Below are 27,952 nucleotides of genomic sequence, written 5' to 3'. Positions count from 1 at the left end.
TGGACATTGCAGCTTTAATTAACTTCAAGATGCTTCAGCGAGGACCAGAGCGTAGTAGTGACGTTGCCTCATAAATCTGTCCAGTACAGTGCGTTGCATTGAACTATTACAGTATCACCGTCATATTGAATATTCACTACCTATCCGGGAGCAGATTTGCATAATTGGATCTTTTTTAAATGAAACTTGTTTGCAAAAAAAAAAAAAAAACCTAAACAAAACCAAAAAACACCAAAAGCCTAAGCGAAAACCACGGCGATCTGCATGATTGTAAAGGGTTCAAACATATCCGAAAAGTAAGTGACCTGCATAAGAACATCAATAGGTTAAGTGCAAATAAGATGAGAAGTGCTTCTGAAAGCTGTACATTCCCTGCGTGGTCTCTTGGGTTATTTCTCAATAGCGGGATTTTTTTGTAGCCTCAGGGATTTTAGGTTTTCTGTCTGCTTTCATAACTTTTTCCCTCACAGTTCTGATACAAGGTGAGGCTTTTGTAGTGTGCCTGGGTACCTGTAGTGATATTTTTTAAGAGAAATAGATGAACAGTTTGTAATTTGTGCTGCTTGAGTTGTATAATTACAGCTGCTGTGGAAGGGAAATGTGTATTGCTGCTGTGTTTCTGATTCTCGAATAGATCATCACTAAATACTTCAGAATATTCAAAGGTTGTGTGCGTGTGTGTGCGTTTGTGTTCGCTTAAAAATTGACTTGGTTAACTGAGCTGTACTTTTTAAATCCTAGAGGCAAGTAGTCTTTTAATGTGTGTGTCCCCCCCGTTTGACAGGGGATGAAGATGACTGAAGTAATTAAAATTGCCAGGCATTTTTAGAGTGAATTTGTAGATTGTATGTAAAAGCCACCCCCTCCTAACCGAGTGGCTGCCTTACAACCGGGCAGGTTTAGAAGTATTTTGTGAAATCAGACGCTGGCGTTTGGGATGCTGCGAGGACGAAGTTGCAGGGTGCGGGAGGCTGTTGGTGTCGCCTCCTGGGGAAGGGGAGCCGCTGTCTGTGGGAATGGGAAGGGGAGCTACGGTCCATGGGAATGGGAAGGGGAGCTGCATCCATGGGAAGGAAGGGGAGCGGCGGTCGGTGGGGCCAGCCACACAGGAGGTCCGTGTGCGGCCCAGGGCTCCCCCCGCGCTGAAGGCTGCCTTAGTTATGATGTCATGCTGATAGGGGAGAGCAAATGTCTCCTGATTCTACCATTAACCGCCTGGCTGATTTGCCTGATAATGATAGCATTGACGTCCTGCTCCTTGACAAATGCAAGCCCTGTGAGCCCTATGAATTAACTTTTTTCCCATAGAGCAGAGCTAGCTGGCTTTACGACTCATGAATGTAGCAGCACCTCGTTGACAGATTACTTTGAACCTCCTTGTTTCTTCAACAAAACCCCCTCCCTAAAAACCCGTTCTGCCGGGCTTCGAGTAGAGCCCTGCACAGTTTGGGCCTGAGCTGCAGAGCTGCTGAGCACTCACCTCTTCCACTGACTTCCAATGGAGTTGTGGGTGCTCAGCAGCTTTGAAAATCAGTCCCCTTGTTCAGTCAGCAGCTGATGCATTTTTATTTGTTGCTTGCTTGCTGTTTTTTGTTATTTTTTTTTTTTTAGACAGTGAAAGAGGGCTCTATGATTTCTAGTTATTATAAGAATATTTGTAAATAGCTTGAGTTGTTTGTCCTACTCTGTTCTGTTTTCCCCTATTTGATATCCTTGTTGTTTTGGGTTTTTTTAATTTTATTTTTAATTCATCTTCCAGTGGATGTGCTGTTAATCTTCTGAAGAAAAGAATCACAAATGAGTTGTTTAAAGTTTTCAGAACGTTGTAGAAAGAAAAGGTCTCCAGTTCGGTAACAAGTGCCTGGAGAATCGATTGCTGCTTCAGAACGTGCACTAGAAGAGCCTTGGTACAGTTGCTAACCCCTGCGATTGGGTGCACTTTCTCATATCTGCTCTGGCTTCAGAGTTTGCTTGTGACTTTGAATTTCTATCACTGCAGGTAAATGAGATTTAATATGAATTTTTATTTTTTTTTAAAGTGCCAGTGGCTTAAACTTTGTTTTCATTTGCTGTTCAAATGATGATAATTAACAACTGCAGCTGTAAGAAAGGTTAGTCTCTCTATTATATTTGCAGGCAATGTGTCTAAAATATTTGCATGCTAAAGCTGTGTTTTGCAAATGAGTTCCTGAAGATACAAGTTGCTATGATGGAAATGCTATATTAAACCACTTTTAATAAATTGACTCTAACTTTATCAGTTGAAAAGAAGAAAAAGGAATTGTTCCATGGGCTATTCGACTTTGGAACATATTTCAGCTCTAGTACTCTGCAAGTTGTCTTGCACTGGCTTCACTGTATACTTATATATAATGAAGACGCTGATTGTCATATTTCTGTCCATGTTAGGGGCCAAAATCCCAACCCAGTCATTATCAGAAGAGAGTAGCCCGTGAGTTGCAACATCAGTACCACTGTTTTGCTTGCAGCAATGAAGACAGTGCTGAGATCAGAAATTGTGATCTCCAGCACAGAAAGCTGACACATTGGGTTGTTTACCCACCATGGGAGCCTTAGGTGACCGAAGAGATTTGCATTAGAACAGCCGGAGAAAATCCACTAGTCCATTAATATGAGCTGTGCTTGTTCCCTGGGAAGCACAAGTTTCATCAAGTGTAAGAAAATCAGTAGAAGTAATTTTTCCAAATGTTGATTTTTTGCTTAAAGTTGACTTTGAATTGCACAGGTGTTTGTAGAGTGCCTTGACTTCAAGAAAAGAAAAGACATTAAAAAAGTGCATGGATTTTTATGAACTTTATAGAAGAAAAGAAAAGCATAAATAGATTTCTTTTTCTAGTTTGAATGAGGACAATTAAAGCTTTATACTGTCTTCCGATTTAGTGTATTTTAATAAGACTTGTAAGTAAATTTAAATTTTAATCTCTGAATTTCTCTCAGATACCTAAATAGATGTACATCGGCTCTTCAAAATGCTAAAAGCAGTACGGTCTTGAAAAGCCATTTTTCTGTCCTCTCATTCAAAACTTGCATTTTTAGAGGTGCAAGCAATTTGGGTTCAGGGGAGGACAACATAGATGAAAAAATAAAACACATATTATTTCTTTTATAGAATCATGAATAAGCTTATTTCTGGCAACTGTAGATGGAAATCCAAATTTCTCCAGTGAAGAGACTCCAGGCACAGATGTTTGCAGAAGAGGGAAACGGGATAAGCTACTGAAAGAAAATATGTAAGAGGAAAATAATTCTGAGATGCGTAATTGGATGATCATAGGGTTATTGTATGGACGGGCAGTTCTAGCTTCCAGTTGAGAGGCCGAACACGGAGTATGAACTTTTTATGACCAAGTCATTGCTCAGAATCTGAGCTTGGATAGAGACAGGTGAAAACTGTAACGATCTGATGGATGTTTGTTGCTTAACATGAAATAACTGAGTAGAGTCTGTCTAGATCTGAGTGGATCACAACTGCTGTGACATTTTCACTCCTACTGTCAGGTTAAGCAATGAAGCCAAGCACTGAGTGAGGGATTTGAAAAATCTTTTCAGAGGTAGCAGAGGTCCAGATCAGGAAAGAAATAGGGTAGCAAGGAGGGATGTGGGTTGCCTTTGCCCAGCTGCGCCAATGCTGTGACTAAACATGCTCCCAGAGGGAAGATTCTTCCAGTATCCTGAATTTGGCACTTTTCCCTTATGTTTAAATTTGCTGTTGTTTTTAGGTGCATCTTACTAGATAACCAGATACATCAAAAAAAGCAAAAAAACTATAGAGGAGTAATTATAATTAGCCCAGTTGTCTGTGTTTTTTAAAATTTGTAAGATGGGGCCTTGAAAGTATTTTGAAGTCGCTATTTTTTACAGGTCTTAATCTAAATACTTCATGTGAGATTGTTTTCTAAAGAGAAGGGCTAATCAGGTCAAGTTGAACTATATTAAAGACAAACAATTTTGTTATAATCTGACTGTGCTTTAAACACAGATGAAGAAAACAGAACTAAAATAGCCACAATAACCTTTGTCCATTGCACTGCAGTATTTGAGACATGTACAACCAAAAGCAAAATTAGGTAGGTCCTTACAAGTATTTGTCATGTTATGAAGAAAGCAGTGCTGCCTATCATGGTAGGACATTAACAGAGAGTTCTGCGGGTAGCCTGGCCTGAAAATAGCAATGGTGGCTTCGGCAGCACTCTCAGTGCAGGACAAGCAACAGATCTCGCTTCTTCAAACCAGCTGCTCAGTTTCGATGTGTTAAACTGTCCAGCCGTAGGCATCTTGGGCTTCCAGAGAGAGCAAGTGCATGATGGGAAGGTAGAAGTCAGTGAAGATCAGGTAGGGGTTATCACAAGCAGGCTGCCTGTAGTGCCAGGGAAAGGCCGAGTGGGAAAGTTTTTGTGGACAGGAGAAGCAAGATATGGGGAGGAAAAAGGAGGGTAAGAAAGGAGAGTATGAGCTGACTTTCGCCTTGTGATCTGTGTAGGGGTGTAGGGGAGGTTAGCTGCAGGGGGCAGCCAGGGATGGCCCATAAGCCTTTCTTGCCATCAGGCTGAAATGAGAATCATGGTGCAAAGGGATAAATGGCAGTCCTGACTCTTTCTTTTAATATAAACTTGTTTCATCCTTAATGCTAATTTTGCTACAGTTTCTGTTCTGTTTTGTTTTAGGGATTTTTTTGGGTTTGTCCCCCCCCCCGACCTTGTTGGTTTTTTTTTTTGTTTGTTTGTTTGTTTTGGTTTTTTTGTTTCTGTTTTTGTTTTTTCTTAACTGTGACAAGTCCTGTTACAAACTTTTGCTCCTTTTTTATGCCTTTGGGGTATTCTGCTGCAGTAACTGTGGTTCTTTGTGAGGAGGAGGGGAGCCCTGTTGAGCTCTTCAGTGCTACAAAGGGCTTGCTATCAAGTACTACAACCTACTCAGTCACAACAGGACTATGTGTATTGCTTCCTCTGTAGTCCTGGCCCCTGCTGGTCTGGGAATTAGCCCCAGTAACCCATGTGGTAGAAGTAGGTTGCCAGGCTGGCCTTAAATTTATTTTTCGAAATGATAGCATATTGTATTAATGCTGTTTTATTTCACTCTCATGTTAGTCTCCATAGATTTGTGCAGACATTGTTACCATCAATCTTGTCATTGGAATATCAATGGTAGATACAGATAGATATAGATAGATCCCTTTAATCTAAAATTTAGAAAAGCACGGGTAAATAGGAAACTCAGGCAGAAACATATGGAATAAATTACCAGCAAGGAAAGGATAAATGAGTTCAAGGAAAGCCTAGGTTTGTTTCTTGAGAAAGAGCATGTGAGAGCTAGGGTGAAGAAAGCAAGGAGGTGTAAAATCAGGTTTCTATTAACAAAGGCTAACATGGTGGGCTGGATGTTCATTCCTTAATGTTTCTCTTGATAGCTCTGTATGGATGGGTTACATTTTGTTTTCATGTGTGTTTGTTAAAATTGGCTCTCTAGAGCTACATGTGATTTTTTTTCTCACAGGTCCACAGAAATATTAAAACATAGGGCAGTGCAACATTTTGGTTTTGCTACTGGTTTTAAGGGAGTGATGGGACAGTGAAAGTTCAATCAAGTGAATTTGTCTTCTCTGGTGTTAGTTTATAATTGACAGGAGAAGCAGAAGCTGCCTTCTATTCTAGTGCTCTAGTGGCCTGCATCTGGACAAGCTCTCGCTCTCTATTTATTTATTAATTTTTCATTTTATTTTTATTTCTCAAGGGTTCACATGAACATTTTCATGCAAACCTCTAAGTTTTTTGAATGTCGAGTGTTGACTCAATGTTGGCAAGCAGCACTAGTTTTGAAACTGCTGCTACAAGTAGCTTTTCATTGAACCTTTGTTTCGTTCAAATATATCCCATATTTTTTGATGAAAATTATGGATCTCTCTTTTCAGAGGGAAGTGCATGGAATTTAGCTAATTTTGGTTGATTTTGACGTGATTTCTAGGGCCCAATTCTGCTCTTCTTATTTCAATTGGGGTATGGCTGAGTCAGTAGGTACAACTTCTCTTCCAGACCAGATGAGTCTCATCTGATTCCTAGTGTCGGTGTGAATACAATCTGCAACTACACTGTTTGTAAGCTCAGTGCAAAGCCTGAAGTTCTCAAAAAGAGATCCTGATTAAACTTTTGTGTGTTTCAATATTTCAATTACAAAGAGAAAACCAACGTTTTGAGTTTAAAAAATGCAAAGGTTATAGGCTACCCAAAACTGAAATGTATAATAAAATGACTATTTATTACCTTTTAAGGTATCTGTTCTTCACTGATTCATTGAGATTTTGCCATAAGAATATAATTCCTCTTAGGGCTAATAAAATAACTAATAGCAGATAACCCAGCATCTTTATTAGTGCCATAATACCAGCTAAGAAAACTCTTCTGCTCTAACTAATCTCTTTGGATTTTACCATAAAATTGCTTCTAGAATAGCTCAGTTATTTTTAAATATTCTTGATTGTTTTAAAGAACAATGCTTAAACATCTTCCGTTTATTTGACTACATGAAGCTATATGGATGTGTATGTGATAAATTAACATATCGTTAGGTAAATGAGCAGTAGGAAATCCACAACCACTTTTGGATTAGAATTTCAATCTATTGCTTGTTTTGATAGTGTCATTGGCATGCTAGGTGCTTTCCAAATATAGAAAAATAGTTTCTGGCCAGATCTAGCTGCAATTTTCTTACTGCAGTTGGAAAATGCCAGTTCATTAGTTTGCGTCAACGTGCTGCACCTTCAAAGCGTTTCTCAGGTTCACAATTGAATTTCTGCTCAAAATGAAAGAGTTGCATCTCTGCACTTCATTATGGACTGGTGATTATGAAATGCACCTGGGTCACTGGAGAGCTGAGTTCAGATCCTTCCTCTCATATCTGATTTGAATCAGCTTCTTCAAATAAGTTTCTCACATTCCAGGTGAGCCTAATAACCACACTTTGGCTCTTCCAAGGTGAGTCTTTTTAAGTTCCTGCTTCAGGCTATTACAATTTAAATAATAATTTAATTATTCACTGGGTCAGAAGAGAACTGGCTCTTGGCTTGGGCACTCAAGTGTGATGTGAGAGACTGCGTCCAGTTTGATTCTGTTGCAGAGTCCTGTACCCTTTGCTCCCCAGTATGATGTGGTGAGAGCATTCACGTGCTTAAAGTTGTCTAGCCTGCTTTTCCTTTTGAAAAGTTGCAAACAGTGTTGAATTAGTCCCAGTGGGGAACGAGAAAATTCTGAAATCTTCAAAATATTTGTGGCATGGGAGAACTGTTTCTTACTCAGATCTTCACCTTTCTCATAAAATTCACAATCCAATTATAATGAAAGTCAGTTGGTGATGGGGTGCATGTGATAATTCAAAGAATTCTCATCTCAAAATGGAGTTATATTGCCATTATTTTGTTCAGTGGATTATGTATTTGAACAGAACTGATTAACTGATTCCTACAGCCCCCTGAGCATCGAGTGTTTAGGTGTAGGCAGTGCAATGGGTGCAGGGTTAGTCCCATCTACTGCAGGCACCTTGGACCAGGGTGCAGCATCGATCTTGTGGATGTCACTCTATCTGGTAGTACTGTGAGGTGGAGAGAAATGCCCTACAAATGCCAAAAAATGCCTTAGAGATGCAAGGGATGCTGTGCTGTTAGTGTTCCTTCCCTTGTGAAGAAGCTCTCATGAGATGTAAAAGACCTCTGGAACTGGCAGGAGTTCTTAAAAAGGAGAGGAAAAAGATGTCTTAATCTGTAGAAGGGAGATCCACAAATGGAGGAAGCCCTTCTTTCCTTAGAGATAGAAATACTCATTTTGATAGCTTCTGTCATCTCTGCCTTTCATTCTTAACTTCTCTGGCAGCACAGTTCTGGCAGATCCCATGCTGTATTGGTTGGTTCCCCTTCTGGCGGCTCTGCAACAGTGGTGGATGGGAGCCAAGGGAATAAATATAGCTCCAAGTTCCAGTAGTAACCCCCTGCCAGACTTCTACCCAGAAACCTGGGAGGTCACAGAGGGGAGAGGGAATGCATGATGCAGAGTTTGGGCAGGCTCAGATTGGACTCCTCCAGCAGGGAGGGGGTTTCTGTGGTGCCCGAGGAAGGGGAAAGGTGCAGCAGGAATCCACCATTGCCTTTGTTTCCATGCAGAACTGAAGGGATCTGTAGATTTATTTTAAAAGCAATTACCATTGGCTGTGCAGTTTCCATGTGAGTTTATTAAATGTGAACATTTTTTTATATATAAAAATAACTTCACCATTTTGTTATTTCCTTTTATGTATTTCACTCCGGTTGGAAAAATTAAATCAATCTAGTCAGCTTTTCATCAGTTTCTCTTTGGCTGTCATGCAGTTGCACAATGCTGCAGTGCTTGGCTAGCAAAAATGTTTACAACGAAAAATTGTTTTCAATGGCATTAAAAAAGAAATCATGGAAACATTTTTATTGGTCTTCAATTTTTGTGCAACTTTGATTTTTTACAAGACCTAAACTACAACAATGGCATTTCTGCAATTTGATCTTAAATTTATGGGATTTTTTTATATTTGCATGCAAGGCATGTTCTAGATACCTCTACTGTCCTCTATCATATAGTACAAAAAGTGCTAGCCTGAATATTTCTTAGCAGTTGGTTCAAAGTCCGTGAAAAGTATAAGTACCTTGTAGTTGATACTCAAAGTTTTGAGGTATAGGAAAGTTGTTTGAGGTCAGACCTTTAACCTATGTGTAAACACCTGTTGCAGTTGTGTTAAACAGTCTTAATCATTCAGAACTGGTCTGAGCTGATCTCTGATCTAGCAATGATGTGAGATTTCTTCCAGCCCTTATATACCTATACTGCTACTGGCACCCACAGAAATTTTACACGTAAAGAATATATAAAATCAGATTCTTGGTAGATTAACTGTAGTAAAATCCTAGAACTAAAATATCACCTGAAAATTAAATTATTTTTGGAAAAGGTCTATGTGATGAGTGTTGAGTTAGTTTGGTTTTAATTTATTTTGCTTTACAGTATAAGTGACAAAAGGCTGTTCTAGGGATAGCCTCAATTTGTGGCTATGCTGGTTTGGCTATTGATGCTGCTTTGTGAATATATGGGCTCAGGCAATCTGAGGAGGCATTGCACCTCTCCAGGGGCCTTCTGCCACTAATAATGGGGGCTTTTTGATACCTTTTGAAAATTGAAAGCCTTTCTCTTAGAGAATCATGAATTTCACAGGGCCCAAGCTTGCACATACTTTTCCAGTGCTTTTATGATCAACATTCACCACTGAGTTCACTAATTGAAGACCTTCATGAATGTTGTAATGACCAGGTCAGTGATTCAGTATCTTGTTTTCAGGTGTGAGTAGTTCAGTCAAATTTAGCTTGCTTCTGGTTAAAGTCATCACCACACAACTAAAACCAAAACAAATACTGCTTTATGGGTATGGTGCCCCAGCCTCTTTCAAACACCAACTGTTGATTGGCTATTTCACACATCATGATACTAACTTACTGACTTTACACATTAACATTTTGCTAACCAAATACAACTTTTGCAGTGAGTTTATATCCACCATTAAGTTAGATATAACTTGCATTTGATGAGATGACGTCTGTTGTGGAAAGAAATGAATTACCATGCAGACTTTTTTTCTGTGACATTGGGAAAGGTATTGCGATTTATGATTTACATTTTTAATAAAACCAGCTGGAATTGGAAACTGTTTGCACATGTATAGTCTGCAACGTACCACAACATTCATTCCTCGGCTCTGTAGCTGGTATGAAGATCTACAGTAGATTTGAAGCCTCCGTAAAAACAATCTGGCTAGCCCATATTCTACAATGGCATGACATTTGTTCATGTACCTTTTTCAGAAGATATCGATGTTTTTAATCAGACTGGGACTATTTTTTTCTGGTTATGCTTTGCTTTGTCAAGATTTTCTGTTGGAAGATTGGGCTTTTGAAGAAGTGTTTCATATATTTGAGTCAAATAAAACACTGCCTATCAGAGTGAAAGACCCTCTTTTTTTATATGCTGCTCCTTTACAAATACAGATTTACAAATAAGCCCTCAGACACTTTTTACTGTTGCTTGTTATGACACACCATATATCTTTTACTAATTGTAGTTTTATTCTTGGTTTAATTATATTTATTCTAGAGCAAATGTATTACTATTTAAAAGAAATCATGGTACAATTTTATGGATTCTGATAATGAAAATACCCTTGAATAACTTGTTACTTTTTTTTCTTTTTAACATGTCAATAATCTCTCCACCTTTTTCTCTGATGCTGGTGGTGGAGCTGAATAAAACAGAGAAAATCAAAGATAAGTTAAAAGAGAAGCACTGGCTTTCAGCATGCTTCCAGCTACATGTATGTGTACTAGAGCAGGATTTCTCGGATCAGGATGTCTCTGTGGGTTGCCACAGTGCTGGTGAAGTATGTTGTCAGGAGAAACAGGGCTGGCAGACGAAGTGAGGAGGAGCATTGCACGTGCCTTTTCAAGCTGGGTTTGAAGACAACTCTTCCTCCTTTCACAATCTTGTATTATTCAAAACAGGAAATAGGTTAAAAAAAAAAAGGGTAAGGGGGAGCCTCTTGAACTCTTTCTATCCTTAGGGTGTGTGTGATTTTGTACAGATCTGTTCAGAAATCATCATCTGTATAAAATGGAAGTTGACCTCGTTAAACTGAACATTCTGCTGGGCTTGAATGTGATTTGTATCTTGTTCTGGGTCCTAGGTGTTTCACAGCCACCTACTTGCAGAGTGTAGAGTTTAGTCCCTCCCAGTTACTTACATTTAGAATTTGCCCCCTATAGAGTTCATTATTTAGTACTAGGACAGCTTTTATATGTTGAGTAGGGATCATTTATTTCTATAGAAATAAGAGGACTTAACAGCAGTGCACGATCAATATGCAAAATCCTACTAAGATAATTTGTATTTAAATGTGAACAACATTAATTCAAAACAATTTTCAGCCTTTATTTAGACCAGTCATTGCTGGACATCTAGGTGAAGAAGGCTCTTCTGACGTACTAGTTTATTATCAGCAATATTGCCAACACTTCAACCCTTCGATTAGGTAACCCAGGTACCTATTATTCTATTAGGGCTTGCTGCTTTCTGATTGAAGGCCATACTGAAACACCTATTGCTTGGGCACAGGCGCCCAGCCTTTGTAAGCATGTGTGTGCAGAGTCTGGAAGTGTACAAGGAGAATGTAAGTAATAATTACTGAGTAATACTTCAGTATTTTCTAGGATGCTTGCATGTCTTATAACTGTGTGATATGAAGGTACCTATAGAAGGAATATATATGCTTATCTTTGAGAAACTGATGTGATAAGAACAAGAAAACTTTACAATGGACTCATCTTTTTATTATGTTCAGGACTTTCTTTTCTGTAGTTTACTTTTTTAATTTTTCTAAGGCAGGCTGTATGTTAACAAAAGTTTCTACAGCTTTTAGGAGTTCTTTAGTGTTTGGAGTGAAGATCATATGTTCCTTCAGCTGTGAATAATCTGTGGCTCTTTATCATTTGTTTCATGAACCCTCTTTCAGATTTTATAAACATGACATCCACATACATATAAAGAATGTCAATTAAAGCTGTTCAGTGCAAAAGCTGAGTGGTACAGTGCTGTGACTCCTGACTCCACCTATACTGCTTCAGTTGATCTTACACTATGCATTTCTGTAGTAGCATTTGATCTTGAATTAGTGGAAGCAGTGGTATTGAAACCTGTGCTTAGTTGTTTTGTTAAAATTTAATATTAAGTGTTAAAGCATGTATACTTAAGTCTGTGATGAGTTGGGTCCTCTGAAGTTAGAGCTGAAGCAGTGGAAAATTCTGGTTGCAGTTCTGTTAGTTTGGGAGACAGGTGTTGCAGTGGTTTGAAAACCTGCAATAAGCCATGTTTTTTTCTTTTTTTTAAATTTAAACCTCTGTTTCTCCCATCAATAATCCATGTAATTTCAAATGTCATGTGTGGATTCATAATTGTTTTTCAAATTGGCTGGAAAAGTAGATCTTTTAAAAATGTGGTTCAAAGGAAGACTTTTTCATTCTTTAGAATAGCTGTGGTCTTGACTTGCATTTAGAAAAATGTATTAAATATAAACAAATACAGTGTTCATGCACATGTTAATTAAGCTCATATTGCAGAACTTTGCTTCTTTGTGAAGCTCTTCTCATTTTCTTGTTCCTTCCACCACGACTTGTCTGGTGCTGTTCCACCATCTCCTTTCTGTAGCAAAACTACTTTAGATAACCAAAGTGACAGGCCTAAGTCCTGTCTTAGGCAGAAGCTTAGGTGTACTAGGACTTAGCTTAGGACTTAGGCAGAAGCTGGTGTACTAGGGCTCACTCCCATGTTGGTGAGGTGGAACATCAGGGGCAATTAGGGGCTGTGGACTACGTAAGGTCCAACTTGGAGGTGCAGGTGAGGAGGAGGAAGGTGGAAAAAGGGTGGGAGAAAAGTCTTTTATTGTATCCTGGGACAGTGCTATCCGAGGAGAGTGCTATCCTAGGAGAGTGCTATCCTCTATGCATTCAGATCGGAGCAGGTCAGAGAGTAAAATAGCTCTTACACTCTCACAGGTTGTTCTGAACTAATATTTGCTACTTTAATTTTCTTTGCAGACCTTGATATCAAAGTCATTGCACTTTCCCTTTTCATTGGAACTCCTGGTAAAATAAGAGATTTATACCAAATATTGAAGAATTAAGCCTAACAGAATGAAAAATTAACATGCTAAGTATCCTAAATAATGATATATACAAGGTGCCATGTCATTCTGCCCACCAAAGGCAAAGAGCCCTCTCTTGTCCAAAACCAGATTATGTTCTTCATCTCTCTAATGGTGCCATTAGCAAATTCATATTGGAAGCCAGGACCTTATTTGTGATGCTGCTTCTCCTTTGGGGCTGATATTGAAGCACAGGCACAGTATAAAACTTCAGAAAGAAGGCAAATATCAGACAGTTTTAGCTCAGGATTAGCAGTTAGGACTCTTGAGTGTCATCTGAACATTGATTATTTGTCAGATAATGCAATTACATTTAATGGAGGGCACTGCTCAGGAGTTACATAGTTTAACCAGCACGTTCAGGTTTTATGCACTGTACCATGTTTGCAGTCACAGTGGAAACATGAGTGACATTTGACACTTGGTTGTGATAATACTTTTCCGAGGCAGCTGCATGTCATAACACAGACAAACCCCATAAAATGACTGTTCTGCACTCCTTACTCTCAAGTTTTGTCTATGCTCTCCCTGAGAGGCAGAGGCTGCAGAAGAAAGTGGTGTTGTAGGATCGTATCGCACGTTGTGTGCCTATCAGTGCGCTGACACACTTGCTATTGACTGTGACATGTCACTTACATGGAACCATGCAGTGCTACTGCAGCTTGGGGCACAGCATAGGTTATGCAGAAAATTGCAGTCCATTTACGTCTGTGTGACAGACCCACTAAAGAGAAGCTGGAGTCTGAGTGAGCCCCCGGATTTCAGGGGTTCCACTCTCTCATTAAAAGAAAGGAAGAAAAGGAAGATATGCCTAAGGTAGCTTGAAATGAAATGGAGAAGAATCTTGTTCCTGTCCTTCAGTGTACCCTGATAGTAACAGGGATGATTAGACTGTCTTCTTACTCTTCTTACTGAAGTTCAAGATTTCCTCTTCAGAAAGGAGCTGAATTGTCAGCTTTGTTCTGCCCAAGGAGCTTGTGCTGGTTCCTGCTCCTCGTGGGCACAGCATCAGTCATTCCTATGACATCCCAAGAAAACTCTCCCTACTCAAAATGACTAATGGTGATAAACTAACATACTTATTTCTTCAGTGGCACAACTTAGCACCTTCTTCTCTGTACCAGAAAAACGCCTCAGAATTTTGGTGATCAGGCAAGCCCTAGGGAACCCTCCAACTGCTGTCAGTTCTGGCTCTGACATACCTGGATTTGAGCAGAGTCCCTCAGGTTGCCACCTGCAGACAGAGTGGTTCCTGACTCTTAACAATACTACTCTTGATGGTAGCAATCAGAGATGCCATACTGACTGGATGCTCTGCTATCATAGTGATAGCCATAATGTAAATACTCCATCACACAGACATGCAAATTTCTGCAAAAATGATTAAGTATCTGAACTTGGTTTATTCATGAGAAGGCAATATTTGACTCAGGTTTGCTTTAGACTGAGTGTCAGAGGGATAGCCTTGACTTCAGCAGTACTGAAATCTCCTAAACTGCATTTGCATGTTCCATCTTGGAAGAGGCTTCTGAGACTGTGACTCAGTTTCCACTACCAAGGGCTAAGGTCTTCCAAGAATGGCTGCCTTACACAGGGTATTTAAGCCTTTATCTGAAGTTTTTCTTTATTTAAAGAAATGAACACAAACTCTGAGGAGTTCACTTAAGTTTGAGCTTCCAGAGCTGTCCCAAGAGTTTCAGTTGGAAATATGTAGCAGGTTCCAGTTGGCAACTGAGTTTTGAATCTGAGCAATGGATCCTGGTTTGCTTCGGCTGTTACTGGTTGTACAACCAAAAGTAACAGATTTGAGTAGAAACCAAAATAGAGAGATGGAAGTCCTAACACAGCTCCTCCCCAACACGCCTTGGAAATCCCAGGCTTCTGCCTTGCCCCACCTGGGAGGGCATATGATATAGGAAAGAAATATTTCCCTTTTAACAGGAAATTAAACAGAACAGTCAAGTTAAAAAAACAACAAAAATCTACAAAATATATTTGAGTATTTATGTGTGTAAGTTCTAGGGAATTTTGGTAATTATGTGTACAGTTTTGAAATCCCAAGGATGTCCAGCAGCGGCAAAGTGTATGGATGAACACTGCTATGGTGCATGCAGATAATTCATATTTTCATAGGACTTGATAGTCAGCATGGGAGTAATCTCAGACTTGGTTAATGAAAGTGGCTGCACCTGGTTGAGATTCTGCTGGAAGCTTTACTCTGTCAAAAATACTCATGTCTGGGTGCTTCCTACTTTATAAACCTCGCCCCTTTCTTGTGCCCTTAGGCTAAGTTGTGGTGAAAAGCTGAAAATCTTGAGATCGTCAATGTTTTGGCAAAGCCGCCTGTGCATAAATAGGAATACCTCTGAAGGCTGCTTCTGCATGCAAGCTTGTTTGGTTAATTGAAAATGTTTTTGAATCTGATAGCTGAATCATTGCTTTGTAGGCTGCAGCTTAAGTTCTGTATATGCTTTATAGGGAAGAGTGCGGCTTCACATTTTTGTTTTTAACCTCTGCCTGTGTTCGTCTGGTGGCTACCATAATGACAGATAAATTGAATGTTGATTCCATGAAACAAAGTTGTCCTTCTGTGAAGAGATTCTAAAATCACGTATTTCATCAGTGCAACCTGGTGGAGCACCATGCGTGCTGTACAAATGAAAATGTGCTCTCCTCAGCTGTCAGTGCAGCATGCTGAAAAATGAGCATATGAAGGCAATTTGAGTGTTGAATCTTCTTTAATTCAACACATCATTTGGTTTCAAAATAGTTAAGTAAATTGTATTAAATAATTGTAAACATTCCAAATAGTCATCCCAAACAAATCATATCTTGCATAATCGTAACTTAGGAACAAAATATTGAAATATAAATCAAGGGAGAGTTAAAAAAAAATATTTGGTAAACTGTGACAGTACCCTTAAAGTTGTTCACATACTTATCCTTAGCAGATATTTGACAAAATTTTTGTGGTTATTTCAGATACCAAATAAAAATTCAGAACAGTGTAGGTTAAAAATACTTACTATATTTCTATTGCCACATCCCTTTGAATATTTATTGTTTGAAATTTGAAAGCTGTATGTAGTGTGACTTTTGCAGTGCAAAAGGCTTTTCATTCCTTAAAGTGCCTAGAAATTCGTTATGTGATCAGTTATATAAATAGGCTTATTGTTTAGAAAGTGTCTAAAATGAAGTCTGTTCTTTAGCCATTTCTTTCTCTTATTAAATTTTTAAAGACGCATATTTCAAAACCAAACAAACCAATTCCAAAGGGGTCTAATTTTCTTCTGTTTCTCCCAAAATGTGCAGTATGTTCTAACAATATAGACTCCAGTTAGTCTAGTGGGGAGCCTTTCATTAGAAAGTATGCTGTAGAATAGCATGTATTTTTTGTTAAGAAACAATGAATGATATAATAATTGTAAAAGACATCTACAGCCTAACGACAGTTACATGTTTTTCAAAGGAAAATGCAAACAATAGGTAGAAGAAAGTAAAATCAATAAAAGGACATTGTATGAATATATCTGGTCCATTAGTTACAGGGAAATCTATTCTGTTCAATCTGAAATCACATTCAGCTTATGAGGTGGATAAATAAAAGCATTAGGTCCCAGTTATGTAGTCCTTTCCCCTTTTGAGCTTAATGGCAACTCTGGCTGAAATGGGACATCAGGATTAAAGCCCAAATTAATCATTGTGCAGCACGATTTTCATCACCCTCACTTCCAGATAGGTTATTTCCACCGGGTAAAATTATTGAAGACTGTTTTCATTGTATGCTTAGCTACAGTTCCTGTGTTACAGGGAGGGGGGGAGGGAAGTCACAAGTAGAGTGTTCCTCAGTTGTGACATGGAAGTGCACCTGTTAAGTTTTGTACCTGAAAAAGTGGGCTGGAAGTTTGCTTCTTTAATTTCAGTTCTTACTTCCTTTCTCCTGTTGAAACCATTGTGCAGTTTGCATGGAAATGTATTGTGAGAGATTGCATGTCTGTGGTTCCCCCAAACTCCAAAGTATACTACGGACAACTGATTTCCACACTAGAATGTCTGATCCCTGTGTGCCAATTGTTGGCTGATTAAGGTCAATGATAGCACTTATTCAGTACTTTTATTGACTTGGATCGTGTGATAGAAGTGATTGATTTAAGTACAGGATTGCTAATTTTCTATTGTAGCCATTTTTTCTATGGAGCCAGGTTTTACATTACCAGGAGTTATTTATACTGTATTTAAAAGCAATTCATTTTTTTCCCTTACAGGTAGCAGTGCCATTGCGTACATTCAGAATTACATATTTCACTTCTGGGAGAGTGTTTTTGCCAATGTTAGATGTACCCTTTGTTCACAGAGATCTTTGGATAGGCTGAGATTTCGAATAGCAGATAATAACATGCAGTGTGTATTATTGATGTTGTCTTAATTGTCTTATTGACAACTCACTTTCACTTGAAAAGGCATGCTAATATCAGACGTTTTATGAGATTGCATATATTTTCATGACTGGAAGCCATAGCTACAAAATGATTTAAAAAGCACACAACTATTACTCATTAAAACACATAGAATTTTTTAAATGCACTTTTGGGTCCACATTCTGCATCATCACTGTTTGCTTTTGTTATTTCAGTCTCCCCACCCTTAATTTTCCTTTACTAGTCCCTAATTAAGCTATGCATTGATATTTAGTGTGGAATTGGCTCCAAAGCAAAGAGCCATGCACCACCACCATTACCTGAAAAAAAACAGCTTACAAGAATAGATAATTATAAGCCTGGAAGACATAAGAAGATGCTCATATAAAGAGAAAATACAAGCTATTTGCCTCTCCAGTAGAAGGAGGGAGTGTAGAAGAGAGCATAGATTGTGTGCAGCTTAAAATGATAAAAAACTAGTTATGAATATACTAATTGTGATATTTGTTTCTAGTGAAGTAGGTTCATTAAGATGTCGGAATAGTTTAGTTACTGTTGGTCTCTTCTAAAGACCTGTGAATTAACTTGTGACACTGCTAAAATTTAAAATCAATAAAAATAAAACTACAGTATGTATCAGCATGAGCTGACAGATGTAGATAAGTATTAAGGAAAATCTCTTGCTGAGAATGATCGTAGCCTGAAGTATTCTATATATGAATGATCCAAACATATTTTAGAATTCTCCTTTAGAAAACCTGTAGTTTGGACATATGGGTCTCTTCATATGTCTGTCCGGGTGAAAGGACCAGTTGCTGACATTACTTCTGTCAACACTGTCTTCTGGGTGCCGTTTTCCCTGTTGCTCACAGGACTCCATTGGGCACTGTTTGTTTCCAATGCTGTCTGAAACATGAACACCTTTGGTCCTGTATTGCTGTGAAACATGTAAAGGCAGGACTTAATGTAAACTCGGCACATCTTTCCACCCCTCCTTCGGCTGATGTTAATTCTGCTGAACTTGCTTATGGCTATTCAAAGGAAGGAGGTGTTTTCGGGTTGGCTTTCTCCTCCTCCTAGTATACTAACCTGTTACCTTGGAGGAACTCGGGTGTCTACTCAGGAGATGAATAATCCAGTTCTGTTCACTGATACCTTACCATTTTCCTGCAGGTTTTTTTTTCTTTTCTGAGACACTGAAGTGATTCTGAAGAACCATAAATACATTCTGCAAAATACTTCTTAAAAATTGGCTGTTATTTGTACCTGTCTCCAAGCTCCCTTCAGCCTGTATTGCATTGCTTTTCCAATTAAGCTTTGTCATGCATCTTGAGGCCAAAGAACTTGTAATTGTCTTTCCTAAATGGGCCTCTGTGATCAGGTGTTTTGTTAAGGGTCTTAGTGACCTTCTAAATTTTTGCCACATTTATACCACTTCAATTTCACCTTAATAAATCAGGACAAGATCTGACTCTGGTATTTCTGTAAGTAGGCGAACAAAGTTTTATCATATGTAAAAATATAGTGTTGAATTGCTTCTATGTGCTGAAGTACCCTTTTAGATAAATAATCTAGATTTGGGGGCAAATTCTGTCTGGTACAATGTCCCACTGTTGCCAAACACTTGTACCATCTGGTTCTAAAGCATCTGAATCCAAAGGTTTCATTGTTGAACTTTAGGTTCTTGAACTACTTTTTTCCTCTGCATTTTTTTTTTTTTTTCCCCCCAGAAGAAAAAGAGCTGTTGCTGAGGGGAAGAGGGAATAGTGAAGGTGCCCTATGAACCCTGGTTCCCACAAAACTAATTTCCAGTAGGCAGTGGTGTTGAATAGCTCAGAAGTGACCTCTGTATACCATTATCCTGCATTGCCAAGAGTGTGGATTGGCCATATCTAAGGATCTTGTGCTTGATTTCTAAAATAGATCAACTAGTGTATGCCTGGAGCAAAAGGTGTCCATCTGTGAAATATGAGCTTGAATGACTATCATATCAGAAAAAAATAAAGGATGACACCTGAAAATTAAATTTGTTGATAAAGCACTGGACAGAGCTTCTTTCCCAATTCTTTTTTTGACTTTCAACATGACTTGGGAAATTCATGAGAAGGTGACATTCACAGGTGCTGAACACCTTTTGTTACTAATGAGTCTTGTGGTTGCAATGGGGGCACTTAACGTTTCAGAAGCTTGGGCAGTGCTTGCATCCTTGTCTGCCAAGTGGGTAAAAGGATTTTTACAACCGTTAAGAAACATTATAATATTTAGATGAAAAGTATATAAATATGCCTTTGTTCTAATAATTTGCTTAAAAAAAAAAAAGCAAACTGAAGAGGACATGGTCTTTCTGAATGAGTGTAGTTGGAGTCTTGCTGTTATATTTACAAGGTGGTAACTTTGGTGTGGAAGAAATGCCCTTGCGGCAGGCCAGGAGCCCACCTTGCCCATCTTCTGCCTGATGCTGGCAGCAAGAGGTAAAGGTTAGGGAGGCCAAGTGAGCCCAGATGCTTTTGGTAGTCTATTTCCCATTATGGGTACAATATCCTTGTACCCACAGTATCTTAGGGATGTTGGAGGGTACTTCCTAATCCGCATGGTACGCATCTGTGGATCTTCAGGCTATAAATCTGTCCAGTCTCCAGTTTATTTGTCTAGCCCACCTCCTGTGGCAGCATGGTCCAAAGCTTACTAATGTCTGTGAAAAAAGCATTTTTCTTTTTCTTGTGGAGCAGCCCCTCTACCTCCTTCATCATTTTATTTGACCTTTTTAGTAGCTCTAAATTTGCTACGTTGTTTTGGAAAGATGAGGCCAGAACAGCACACAATATTCTAGTTAGGGGTGCATCGAGGCTTTCTGTTGTGGGAGAAGGATACTGTCCATCTTGTTCTCAGTACCCTTCCAGATGATGACTAAGGCTGTGTTTACTTTTTAGTATGTTATTGAGCTGATGATTTCAGAGCACTGTTAGTTCTGAGACCTCCTTTCTGTGCCTCCAGGCTATTTGCAAATTCAGTGGTGGTGTATGTGGCTGTTCAGATTGCTTTCCCCAAACATTAAACCTTAATATTTTTCTGTGTTGATACTCATCTGCCACATTTTTGCTCACTCACTCTGGCTGGGCCAAAGCACAGATTCCTTACTCCAAGTCTACCCTTCAGCCATAGTCTTGTCTTTGAACAGAATGGCTCAGCCAGTGATCACTCCCTAACCGAAGCAGTTTTTCTTGACCCTTTGGGAGGCTGTTTCAGTTTCAACCACATAGCTCACAAAACCTGCGAAGCAGTTTCTTCTTTGATACTATCCCCCAGAGACTTGCAGATAGGTTCTGTGTTTGACAGTTTTGTTCTTGGAAATACTCCTGGTCTCTGGTTAAACATTGTGATTGTGGAAAAGCTGGCCTTTAGAGCAAGCTTTACTTTTCATATGTACAGATTAGCCATGGAAAATAACTTTCCGTTAGGTAGTATTTCCAGAAAGATATACTTGAGGTTTCCTGTGTGGTTTGATGCAGGAGTCCCCTGGTGAAATGCTTCAGCTGTTTAGCAAGAGGTCAGCTCTGAATTGCTGTGATAGTTTTTCCTTATCTAGTCTTAGACAATATGCATTCTAACAGGAGTGAAACTTCATGGTATCTTCAAATAATAGGGTTGAGTGGTCTTTGCCTGTTTCTTTGTCCTTAGGAGAACTCTGGTTCCCCGTTAGCAACTATTTGATTCGTAAGCAGTTGCACTATGAAGGAGTTGCTTCAGGTAAAGAGAGAGTTGTCTTGTTGTCTGCATGGGACTTAAAACTCTGATAGACACACCTGCTGGAAAAATGCTATAGGAAAGCACATTAGGCAGTTGGATAGGAGCTGTTAAGCACGATTTTTGCTCCAATGGTGAACTTTGATATTTCTGTATTTGAGTTGCTTAAAGCCTCTTTTGAGTTGCTCTAACCTATTGGCAAAAAAGCTCACTTGCAGTATTCCTTATGCTAGGAGATGAGAAGGTAGTCAATACTACCTGCCAGGACTAGTGAAGCACAACATGCTCTAGTTACATCACCTTCTATTTGTGAATTGTTACCTTGGTTGACATGTATAAGAGAACTAGCACCCTCCAGCACTGAAGCCTTTAGTGTCTATAACTTGACTAAAAAGACTAAGTGCTCTAGTTACAGCTATTACAGTTGTATCTTGGGAGCCAGTGAACAGTGGGTTAAGCTTGTGTATATCTAGCAGATCTTAAGGTGAGGCCTTATTTGTCCCTCCAAACCTATTTTCTGGTTGACTTGTGTTGCAGAAGTAGCTCAAAGAAATGAAAGTACGGGTCTGTTGGTTAAGGTAAATCAGAATTAAATGCTTATGATGTTCCAGATGAAACTTATTTGTAAGACCAGTCCATATTCGCTCCTGAAAGTAGATCATCTTGTGCAGTTCCATTCAGATTGCCTATAATGTGTCATTTTGGTCTGGTTAATGTTTGTTGACATTTTAAATATTAAAAATTAAGAAAACTGGTAAAAAGAGTATGTGAGACTTTCAAAATTGTTGTGGATCAAGAGGTGTTTTGAGTGCTCTGTTTATGTTGTGTATCCATCTTTCAAGATGTCCTCTTCTTCTCCAGACTAGGACATATGGGCTTGTAGTTTCTTAAAATAAGACTGTTGGTGGAGGAGCCTCTCCTTGCCTGAGTTGAACTGAAGTTGCAAGGCTTATGTAGCATCTGCAAAATCATCGGCAGCCCTCTGACACTATTGCCAGTAGGGTCAGAACACTGCGTTAGGCAATGTAAGGCATATTTAGAAGAGTAGTGTCCCTATTGTTATCTAAAGGAGAAGTCTCGCAACCAAATTCTTCAATCAGCTGGTTTGACACAGGAGGAATCAGGGATTTTGGTCCAAGAACTGTGCTTGTATCACTTGATGGTTGAGAGAACTGATTGACTGATTTAAAGATAGCTTATCGTTGCAGCTTCGGCTGCCTTCTGGGTTTTTGGTAGCACTCCAGAGACCTGATTTCATCTCCACATAGGGACCAAGGTTGAAAGCTGAAGAAAGTTTAGAGTTCATTTATGGGGATGAAAGAGCAGCAAAGGTTGGGAAGATGGAAACAGTTTCTCTGGAGGGTTAAGGAAGTAATATGCCTGATGTTGTGGGGTAGCAGTACTTGGTTGGCACAGAGACTGTAAGGTTCAGCCTCAGTTTGAGAAATCAAAAGTTACCCACTCTGAACGTTCCTGCCATAATTAAAAGTGTCAGACTGTGACCTTTAGTATTCTAAGAAAAGGAAAAATTGTTACCTTAAGGAATTTCCCATACCTTGAACCAGAACAGAATTCACAGCTATGTTCTGGAATTATCTTGGTCCTTGGAGACGGACAACTTCCTCAAAATTTAGTGCTCTGGGAAGCTGCTTCTTTAGCAGCTTTGGTGGTTTTTCCCATGGTTAGATAAATTGGTGACCTTTTGGAGAGCATCATGTTATCAAACAGACCAATCAACTCTTTAGCAAATGTATAAGATTCATCTTTATTTAAGTACCTATGTGTAGAATGAAACTGAATGCGTGTCTAATACATAGTTTTCGCATTGCATTTGCCAAAGACAACATTTATTTGGTGTGTCTGATCCTTGGAAAAAAAATCCTTGGAGACATAGCACTTGATTTCTTTAGCACATCTATTGTTGCACTTTATAATGAAAAGTAAGTGCTTGGCCCTTCCAGGAATCAAAATGTGGGTATTTCAAAATTAGCCTCCAAAATTTTGAGCATTCCAATATAAATGTTTAAAGTATTAAAATTAAGACTATCCAGAGTAGAAAGCAAGTGTCCCCAGTGTTAAAGTGCACACATACACATGCACATGCACAAGCACACAATTAACATAAGTGATTAAAATTCAGCTCTGATAAAATTGGAAAATGTGCACTGTAGAAGGTAGGGTAGTGTGTCTTCAAAGGTTGGTTAGTGCTTAAGGTGACAGACAAAATTAATGCACATGAATGACAGTTGTTCCTGAGAGAGTTGCATCAGATGCAACTGCGAAAGTCTCCTTTCCTTGAATCCCACTTAAGTTGAGAAAGTTGCTATAAACGTTTGATAGAATAAGATGGACAATTGTCTCAGGTAGGTGTGAGGTTTGACCTCTGCCACAAATGGTTGCAAGGAGCCATTTTCCACAGTGCCTGTTTGATTTAATTTCTTTGCAGGATGACACTGGAACAGCCAAATCTGTGAATCCTTTGTCTTGCAGCCCTTTTGCTCCATTGGTAGGTCTGGGGAGATTATGAATGCAGGACACAACATCACTATGTACAAAGTTTGTATCAAATAAAAGGATTCAATTTTCTGCCAAGTTGGGGTTTAACCTCTCCTAGATCCTGAGTTGTGCATAATTAATGTATTTTCAATATCTTTCAGCATTTGACTTTCAGAATTCTCGCTCAGAATTAATCTTAAAGATGTTTCAGTATTCTGCCTTCAGGAAGACAACTTGCTTTTAGCTCATGCTATAATTTTTGGTTTCAGTTTTTGGATGTCATGTATCACTCTGATTAAATGTCTCTTTCTCGCAGAAGGCTATTCTCATAGGAAAAAAATTAAGCTATTATCTAACCAATGTGTGGCAGTTAGTGCTAGCATGGGCTAGTATATTTTTTAATGGCAGCAATCTCTTCCATTTTGTTGTGTGTGAACAAAACCTCTTGCCTGCTTTGTATCATCAAAGAGCCTGTCCAGATTTGGCGGTTTTAGGTTGGGTAACATTATGATGGACGAGTTGACAGTTCATTAAACCAAAGATTTTTTCCATCCACAATAGTCTGTCTTCTGTATATTTACTATTATTAAAGCCTGCACAATAGCATCTGTAAATAAGACATGCCGTTCGTCTCCACTAGCATCGACGACTGATGGTGGATGCCTACTAACGGAAATAAAGCTCGAGTCCTGCTGAGCTAACTTTTAATTCAACAACACAGTGTGTATAAGTACACTAGTGCCATTGTGGAAAAATGGCTTTCTTCCATTAAAGCAATATTACTGCCCCTGATACTCTCGCCTGTCAAATATACTAAGATACAAAATGTTGTTTATCTTCGCAACAGTTCAGGACCAACTGGTAGAAACTACTAGGTATGACCTGTGCAGTTTTACATGCAGTAGCTAGCTTCCTAGCTTGTTGAGCCACTGTGATGTTTGGGATATACATTCTTTGAAGATTACTTCTAAAGAAAGGCATCCAAATCCTTAATTCGAGATTCTGTCTATTCCTGTGGTGTTTACATTCCAGTATGGCAGAAGATCACTGAAAAAAGAAAAGATGAAAATGCACTTAAAAAAGGGTTTCTCAAAACAGGTCTCCTTCAAAGCATCGCAGTCCTCCACCTCCTCCCCTCTTGTAAAGAGTGGGATTAATGTTTTGTGCAGGAAAGAATATACATTAGGAGGCAACGTAGCAGTTTGCCACAGTGCTGTTAGTTAGGGAGCCATCCATGATGAAGCATGTTAGAGAGCCTCTTCCACTGCTGGAGCTCTGTCATTTTATATTAACGCAGCTGCAAAGTTACTTGCTTCTGTTTTTCTGTGTGTTATCTTGGTGCTATTGTTTTTACTTGCTACTTAAAAACTACAGCCTCATCATCTTCCAGTGTGCTTGCCTTTTTATTTTTTTGTTAGTTTCAACTGTATAATAAAAGGATCAAATATTTAAAATTGCTCGCATGTTACTTTATTAAATGCATTTGTAGGAGAATGGGAATAGTTACTGTGTGGCTTTCTTGTAGGACTGAATCTTCCAATTGTTTAGTTTTGAATTCACTCTACTTAAAATATGCAGCATATTTTTTTATTTATTTTGTGTGAATATGGCGTTCATTAAAGGGACTAATAACAAAGGCTAAAGCTTGGCACAGCGGGGCTGTTATACAAGCTTTCCCACACGCAGCCCTGCCAGTGCCCCTCCATCCTGACCTGCAGTAATACCCTGGCTATTCTAGTCCTGGGCTTTGCTGAACTGTGCCTGCAAACTGTGTCAAATCCCGGGTGTGTGAGCCTGGTGATAGAGACAAACGAGATATTTAAACTTGTTCTTACTTCTGACATTATATTAAGTCACAGGTATGCCTATAAACAATTTGAGCAAGTAATTTCTTAATAAACCCAAGGCAGTGGCTGTAACAGTAGCAGTAAAACGAAACAGATGAACAAATTCAAGATAAACCAAGCCCCTGTGTTTCTATGGGAAGGTAATGATTTAGAAAATCTGTATGCTCGTTCAATTATTGTTCATTTTAAGAAATTTTGAACACACCTCTGATGTGAATGGGATTCTCTGCCTTTATATGTTTCTAGCAAGCATTTAAAGGAAGCAGAACAACATTTTTTTGTTTTGGATTATAATTTATCTTAAAGATGGCATGAGACACTCAACTATCATTGTGGGTTTCTTTGTGGGGTTTGTTTTGTTTTGTTTTGTTTTTGGTTTTTTTAGGAGTGCTAATAATTTAAGGCAACTTTAGTAAGTATTTAGTGAATGATCAGCAACATGTGGTATGTAAACTCTGGTGGAGAGTGGTGATTTAAACGCAGAAAATGCAAATAAGCATTCCAGCAAGCAAAACAGATTCACCTGTATGTATGCAAATACAAAATCCCAGCAAAACATTAATTTTAAGATAAAAATAGCCTTTCTGCTACCCGAGTACCTATGTAACACTGCTTCTGTCCCTTAAAAACAGTTTTATGAAGGAGCAGTTGAACCAAAATTGAAGAAAGGAGGCATGTAGCCTTTCAGGCTACGACGATTAGTATTAAGATGAGTTGCACTTTAGCTAGGCTGAAACTTGTTCGTAACAGAATGTTAAATACTTACTGAAAAGAAAGATTATGTCTATCTAGTTACACCATTCCTTGATATATGCGCCATGTCAGAGTGCCATTGTCTCCTGGGTAAAGACTGAGAGTTCAAATACCCACTATCTCTCCCCTGGTGCTCCAAATGCTCTGCTTTGAAGTTTTTATAATCCATCTGTCATCTTCTAGCAGGGAGGGCACATGTTCTGTACCACTCAATTATAGAATTCTCTTTCGCCAGCTACAATGAGACAGGAAAGAATGTTATGGGTGGTTGAGAGAAACTGTCAGATATACTAAATTCCTGGGATTCATATGGATGATGTTATTCCAGTGTAGGAACACAGCATGTGTTATTGTTAAAATGCATTAGGATACATCCTGTATTATACTGTTTAAGCATTTTGGAATTCACATAGTTTTGTTAATATTTGATTTTTATTTAAAAAACGGAAGCAGCCAAACAGTCTGAGGTTTGATCATTTGATTTGTTTCAGGCAATAAAAAGTGACCAAATATACATATATTTGGGAATATCAGAAATTACCATGGTTCCTGTCACAACAGTGAAATGGAAAAATTGCATTGTTTTTGTGTAAGAGCTGTGCAACAGTGGAAGTGTTTATAGACCGGTAATATTTGCCATACCAATTGTTTGTATTATGATATGAACTGAAGGCCTGAAAATTATATGTGCTACCATCTGGTGAAAACAGGAGTAGCATTTCATTATGTGGTGCGTATAAACAATAGCAGCAGTGTACAGTGTATTCTGAAAGTATTGTTAATATTTTGCTTAAAGAAATCTACCTTATAGGGACCTAGCTGGTTTGATAGCACGCTGGCTTTTCATGTACTTAGTCCCTGGGGTGATTTAATTTGTTGTCTTATGTGAAATGAGTTTGATGATCTCAGCTAAGTCTCTAGTGGATATTAATTCACGGTGTAAGACATCCCACACAGTTTTGCAAAGGCTGGCATGATTTTAAAATGGTATGTTTTGCTTACAAGAGGGTCAGTATGTGTTGTGACTGAATTTATTGGAATACATAGGTTTTCAGGGCAGCTTTATGGTACCAGTACCTGCAAATGTTTTTTACACAAATGCATGGTCTGGCACAAGTCAACCAGCAACCCTCAAATTCAGTTTTAAATATGCATCTTTATGGGATCCCTTTAAAGCTCCTGAAGTGGCCAAGTGGCTGTAGGAGTCTCCAGATGGTACAGACCCCTTTGTAAGCGGAAATCCAACTCCCGCAACCGTGTTCTGAGCAGTCAGCAAGGCAACCTCTTGCTCAGACCGTATCTGCAGTATAAATACACCCTTCTCTTCCAAACAGATGGGAATCCTGCCATTTCTGAAACCTGGCAACTGCTTTCAAATAAAACTTACTCTCGTGGCTTGCTATTTTGCAGCCTGTCGATCAGGTCCTCTGTGTTGAAATGAGGGCTGGGGGTAGCAGAATGTCCTTCGGCTGAAGGAGGTAAAGGGATCATCCTGCGTCTGAATTCTGGTAGTCTGATCCCAAGACATGTTTGGGCTATTAACAGAAGGCCATATCTGTGTTTATCTGACTTGAGATAGTTATAGCAAAAATTAAAATAACTCTAAAAATCTCCAAGGGAGATATTGAATAAATTGAAGAAAGTATGATCCAAGATAAGATGGTCCTTCACCATGTGGGACCAGGACACTAGTAAGAAGCAGTTTTGAAGGCACTGGCTTGATTGCTGTTCCTCGTTTGTGTTACATTTATCCGCTTGGAGCTGGCTAGTGTTAGTGTCTCACTCTTTTCCACTAGCTGCTATTGCCAGCTTCCTGGTGCTGTAGGCAAATGGGAAAGATTTAGGATTAGACTCTCCTTGGCCACTGTTCCTTTCAGTGGATCTGCCCACAGGTGTCCCAAGGGCAGGTGGTCATGAAGC

General features: G+C 39.0%; 1 protein-coding gene across 9 annotated transcripts in view; it reads left to right on the top strand.

Annotated features, from left to right (window-relative positions):
* Positions 1-27,952, top strand: part of ZNF536 (zinc finger protein 536) — a 347,702-nt gene that overhangs the window by 2,745 nt on the left and 317,005 nt on the right. The window contains exon 2 of one of the 9 annotated variants that reach the window (XM_030470184.1): positions 1,760-1,999. The exons of 7 other annotated variants lie outside the window; for them this stretch is intronic. The gene's annotated coding sequence lies outside the window, so the exon portion shown is untranslated. Of the gene's footprint in view, positions 1-1,752; positions 2,000-27,952 lie in introns of those variants that run through there. One more of the 9 variants, XM_030470186.1, reaches the window with a different exon arrangement.

This window comes from Strigops habroptila, chromosome Z (assembly GCF_004027225.2).
Source record: "Strigops habroptila isolate Jane chromosome Z, bStrHab1.2.pri, whole genome shotgun sequence".
In the NCBI taxonomy this organism is placed as follows: Eukaryota; Metazoa; Chordata; class Aves; order Psittaciformes; family Psittacidae; genus Strigops; species Strigops habroptila.
This window is presented reverse-complemented; position numbering and strand designations above follow the sequence as displayed.